Source organism: Nannospalax galili, unplaced genomic scaffold (genome assembly GCF_000622305.1).
Source record: "Nannospalax galili isolate Female #2095 unplaced genomic scaffold, S.galili_v1.0 scaffold150, whole genome shotgun sequence".
NCBI lineage: Eukaryota > Metazoa > Chordata > Mammalia > Rodentia > Spalacidae > Nannospalax > Nannospalax galili.
The window spans coordinates 2,914,350-2,920,193 of record NW_008329320.1 but is presented as its reverse complement, the minus strand read 5'-3'; the positions used below and the strand labels follow the sequence as shown (position 1 = coordinate 2,920,193).

Sequence of the window (5,844 nt, the reverse complement as noted above, 5' to 3'; positions counted from 1 at the left end):
AGACTCCTTGTTCAAAGCCCAGTACTAAGACTTACGAGACTTTGTCCCCTCCAAAACTTATGTGTTGGGAACTTAATCTCCAAGGTTGCCTAATGGGAGTTACATAGGTCATGAATGGATTAGTCACTGATATAGTTTAGATTTAAAATGTACCCTAGGAGCTCAGTGGTTAAGAGCAGTGGCTGCTTTTGCAGAGGACCTGGGTTCAATTCCCAGCACCCACATGGCAGTTAACAGATATCTGTAACTCCAGTTCCAGGGAATTCAATGCCCTCTTTTGGCCTCTTCCAGCATTGCACACATGTGGCGCACTTACATGCAGGCAGAACACTCATACATATAAAAAATTAATAAAAACAAAAAAATGTACCCCAAAAGTCCATGAGTTAAAGTGCTCAGCTTGGCACTGCATGGACACCTTGAACGTCTTTAATAGGGTGTGCTAGATCCTTTTGTGATTCATAAGTGTGACAATTGGGTGTTCACGCGCATGCATAACGTGCCACCCTCGAACCTTTTTACACACTGCACCAGCACATTATCCGTCTGATGTGAGGGGAAAAAAAAGAGGGTGTGCTTAGTGGGACATCCTAAGCATTTAGTATCTGCCCTCTAAGGTGATTGTGGGACACTGTTTACTTCCTCTCTCTTGCTTTCTGTCTTCCATGGAGCAAACAGTTTCCTCTGTGATGTGCTCCTGTCATAATGTACTGCCTTACTGAAGTCTCAAAGTGATGGGGCCAGCTGACCATGGACCAAAACCTTGAAGTCATAAGCCAAAATAAATCTTTCTTCTTTTTATGTTGATTGTTTCAGGTATTTTGTTGCAGTGATGGAAAGCTGATTAACACAGCTACTATAAGGAGGGCTTGCAGAAGTGGGTTCTTTTTTCTCTTTTGTTATATGAGGACCTTCCACCTTCCATCACGTGATGACATAGAAGATCCTAAATCGTGAGGCAATAAATTTCTACTCGTTAAAAATGACTGAGTCCAGGGGCTAGAGAAATGGCTCAGGAATTAAGAGCACTAGGTGCTCATGAAGAAGAAAACCTGCATTCATTTCCCCAGGCAGCTAACAACCATCTGAAACTCTAGTTCTGGGGGATCTGACTCCCTCTTCTGGCTTCCATGCTGTCACACCTGGCTCTGCGACTTCTTTTTATAACAAATATATTAAAAATCCTATTCTCTTTTGAAGTGAAAGTTGTAGATAATTAGCACTTGTGTAATATTTTGAAATTTTTTATCAGGATGTATTAACTATACATAATAATGGTTTTGTCATGGCATTTTTTACATGTATGTGATATATCTTGATCATACTTGCCTCCATTACTCTCTCTTACCCCAGCCCCCCTTTCCCACTGATCTCCTTCCTCACATGAATAATTTTAAAGTTATCTTTCTTTCTCTTCCTCCTTCCTTTCCTCTCCGTCCTTTTGCTCTTTCTGTCAAGTATTAATATATAAACTCAATTGGACTCAATCTCTTAACCCTCCTGATCCTCTTATCCCCAACTCCCTAGTGCTGGAGTTGCAGGTATGTATCACCATGACCAGCTTTAGAGTGTTTATTTATTTTTATTTATTTATTTATTTATTTATTTATTTATTTATTTATATGCATGCATGTGGTGTGGTGTGCATGTGGATGTCGGAGGACAAATTTTGGAGTAGATTTTCTCCTTTTATCATGGGTTTGGGGGTGAAACTCAGGTTGTTGAGCTTGCTGGGTGAGCATTTTTACCCACTGAGCCACCTCACTGGCCCCTACATTTGCCCTTTTAAAATAATTTAGCTAGTACTTGAAAGGCAGAGGCATGAGTATTGCAAGTTCAAGGCCAGTCTGGCTACAATAGCTAGACCATGTTATGATGTGAATATGAAACATCCCTCACAGGCTCTTGTGCTTGAACACTTGGTCTCCAACTGTTTGAGGAGGTTGTACCTGTTTGGGGAAGTGGGCCCTAGCTATAAAAGTGGATTACTGGTGGGGGGGGCGGCGAAGGGGAGCTTGATCTGTCGGATCCTGTCTGATCCCTCCACTTCCTGTTCCACTGAGATATGAGGAGGTGAGGAGTCTCAGCCCCATGCTCCTGCCGACACAGGGCTGCCTGCTGCTCTGTTTGGTGGACCTGCTATGATGGACCATATCCCCTGGGCTGGTTAGTTTTTGTCAGTGTGACACAAACTAGAGTCACCTGGGAATGGAGAACCTTAATTGAGTATTTCCTCTATCAGACTGGCCTGTGGGTATGTCTGTGGGGGCATTTCTTTGACTATTAATTGCTGTAGGAGAGCCTAGCCCACTGTAGGGAGTGCCATCCCTGGGCAGGTGGGCCTGGGTTGTATAAGAAAAGTAGCTGATCAAGCCAGGGGGAAGCAAACCATTCAGCAAAGCAGTGATCCTTCATGGTCTGTTTCAGTTCCTGCCCCCAAGTTCCTGCCCTGAGCTCTTGCTCTGACTTCCCTCAGCAAAGGACTGTCATTTGGAAGAGTAATAAGCCCTTCCCTCCAAGTTGCTTTTGGTCAGTGTTTCATCACAATAATAGAAAGTAACTAGGACATCCCTTGACTCCATGAGGCAAAATAAACCCTCCCAAAGAAAAGTAACTAATATACTTAAAAAAAACCTAAATAAATAAAATAAAAATTAGGTTTATAATTAAAAGTCAATATGGTGACTTAGCTGAAGAATAAAGAAAGCCTTCTTTTTTTCTAATAAAATTATGTGCCTTTGTGTATATTATATTTGGCAGTAGCTTTTCCAGAAGATAGTGTGCATGTCAGGAGCTTGCACCTTTTGTAAAAATCTCCATGGATGTAATAGTTGCAAATGTGCACTGAACCAGGTCATGTACTGGCTAATTAAGACACTGGTGATGCAATTCTCTGAAATGGCAAAACAATCTGCTAATGGCCAAACAGAATCCAGCACAACCATCTCTTACACAATCATGGCATTCTTTTAGAGCTTACAGCATGTTAAAACTGGGCAAAACCACTCAGTGTTCATATGTCAAAGCTAACCTAGATTCTAAATGTGTTTAATTCTCACAGCCCACACAGTAGGTGTTAATGTTGCTCCTTTGGCACTGGGGATTGAAGCCAGGACTTCATGTAAGGTACTACCAGGATTTTGTTATAGTTTGAGATAGGGTCTCACTATATAGCCCCAGCTGGCCAGAACTCGATATGTAGACTATCCCAGGCTGACCTTGATCTCACAGTGATCTCTTGGCCTCTGCCTTCCAAGAGCTGGGATTAAAGGCATGCACTCCCACACCCACATTCTCCCTAGTTTTTCTTTCCTTTTTTAAAAAACATTTTATTATTATTTTTTAAATTTTATTTAGTGTTTTTATTTTATGTGTATGAGTGTTATGCCTGCATGTAAGTAAGTGTACCCGTGTCATATAATTCCCACAGAGGACAGAAGAGGCTGTCGGATCCCTGGAGTTATGGACAATTAGCTGCCATGTGGGTGCTGGGATTCAAACCCAGGTCTTCTGCAAGAACAGTCAGTGTTCTTAACCACTGAGCCATCTCTCCAGCCCCAGATTTTATTTTATTTTATTGTATTTTATTATATTATTATTATTATTGTTATTATTATTGGTCTTTTTGAGACAGGGTCTCCCTCTGTAGCCCCAGCTGGCCTGGACTCACTATGTAGACCATGCTGGCCTTGAACTCACAGAGATTCGCCTGCCTCTGCCTCCCGAGTGCTGGGATTAAAGGCATGCGCCACCATGCCCGGCCACGATTTTATTATTTTTAATCTTATGTGTATGAGTGTTTTGCCTGCATGTATGTAAGTATACCTGTGCTGTACAATGCCTGTGGAGGCCAGAAGAGGGCATCAGATGCCCTGTAACTGGAGTTATAGAAGATTGTTAGCTGCCATGTGGGTGCTGGGAATTGAACTCTGGTCCTCTGCAAGAGAAGCCAGTGGTCTTAATCACTGAGCTATTGTTCCAATCTCTATCCCTAGGTTTAGATAAGGAAACTGAGCAGAGAAGTTAAGTAACATCCCCAGGGTCACAGAAATAAGGTAAAGAGCTAGAAACTGAAACCAGGTACCTGATTCCAAAGCTGAAGCTTCTGTCCATGAGGGCATTCTGCCTCCATTATAGTAGAACAGCCTTTTGCTAATTAGTTATATGCTGGGCATCCATTATCTAAATTTCTTTTGGGATTCAACTTGTCTGGGACCACTCTGGTGGCCTTCTGGATCAGTGAGGGCACAGAAGCCCTGTGCCGCTTTCCCTGCCATTTATCCCACACCTCACCCTCTGTATCATTTTGTTATTTTTAATTTTGAAATTATATTTTTATGTATTTATTTTTTGTGTGGGTATATGTGTGTGGGTGTATGTATGTTACAGTGAATGTGGAGGCTAGAGGACAATTTGTGGGAGTCAGTTCTGCCCTTCCACCATGTGGATCCTTGGGATCAAACTCAGGTCTCAGGCTTGGTGGCAGATGCCTTACCCACTGAGTCGTCTTTACCCACTTGAGTTGGCATCACTTCATCTGTATCCTTTGTAATCACCTTCATAAGCAACTTGTAAATTTAATGAAGGGTTCATCTGAGTTCTGTGAGCCACTCAATCAAAAAATTGAACCCAAGGATGAGGTTGTGGGACCTATTATATAGTTGGTTGGTCAGAAACCCAGGTAAAAACATTCTGGTCTGGTGACTGGTGTCTAAAGTAGAACAGAGAACAGGCTTGGGACTGAGCCTGCAACCTGTAGGATCTGGCACTCTTTCTAGGTCAGAATTGAATTCAATTAGAGGATGCCGGGCTAGTGCCCTCTGCTTTTCACTGCTTGCTTGCTCAATGAAAAGGATCAATCCTCACACCTTTGAGGTCACAGAAGTCTTCTGTGTTGACTGTTATTATATGAGATCTGTGGAAAAATGGGTTTAACTAACACAGAAACTACAGAGGATGACAGCCTGTGCTATTTTTATTGTATATGTATATATGCTTTGAGTGTATGTATGTATATGTTCATTGCCCAAGGAGCCAGAAGAAGGTGTCAGATCCCCAGGAGCTGACTATAATGGGAGTAGTGAGCCAATTTATGTGGGTGCTGGGAACCAAGCCCTGATCCTCTGAAGGAGCAGTAAGTGCTCTCAACCACTGAACCATCTCTCCAGCACCCTGTTTTTTTGGGGGGTCTTTTTTGGGTCATTTTATTGTATGTGTATGAGTATATTGCCTGCACATATGTAAGTGCACTCATGTTGTGCAATGCCCAAGGAGGTCAGAAGAGGGTGTTGAATACCCTGGAACTGGAGTTACTTATGATTGTTAACCACCATATGGGTTCTGGGAACTAAACCTAGATCCTCTGCAAGAGCAGCCAGTGCTCTTCATTACTAAGCCATCCCTCCAGCCCCCACCCCTTTGTTTTGTTTTTTTTTTTTGAGATAGGGTCTCCCTGTATCCCAGTAGCCAGAGCTGGCCTGGAACTGGATCTGTGTAGACCACGCTGGCCTTGGTCTCACAGAGATCCACCTGCTTCTGCCTCCTGAGTGCTGGGATTAAAGGTATGTGCCACCACACCTGGCCCTGGTTTTTGTTTTTGTTTAACAGATTAAATTACAAGTGTCATAAAAGAAATGGGGCCTGGGATGTAGCTCAGTTGGCAGAGTGTTTGCTTAGCATGCAAGAAGCCTGAGTTTGATTGTTAGCCCTGAATAAACCAGGCATGGTGCTGCAGTCCCATGGTGGTGGTGTAATCCTAACACTTAGGACATGGAGTCTGGAGAATCAGAAGGTCAAGGTCATACTTGGCTACATAATGAGTTTGAGGCTAGTTTGGGACACATG

General features: G+C 42.8%; 1 non-coding gene across 1 annotated transcript; it reads left to right on the top strand.

The window, feature by feature from the left end:
- The first annotated feature begins 446 nt into the window (after nucleotides 1-446).
- On the top strand, nucleotides 447-552 carry LOC115070805. Its single transcript, XR_003849938.1, has one exon. It is a non-coding gene; the product is annotated as a small nucleolar RNA U13 (small nucleolar RNA).
- The last annotated feature ends 5,292 nt before the right edge of the window (nucleotides 553-5,844 follow it).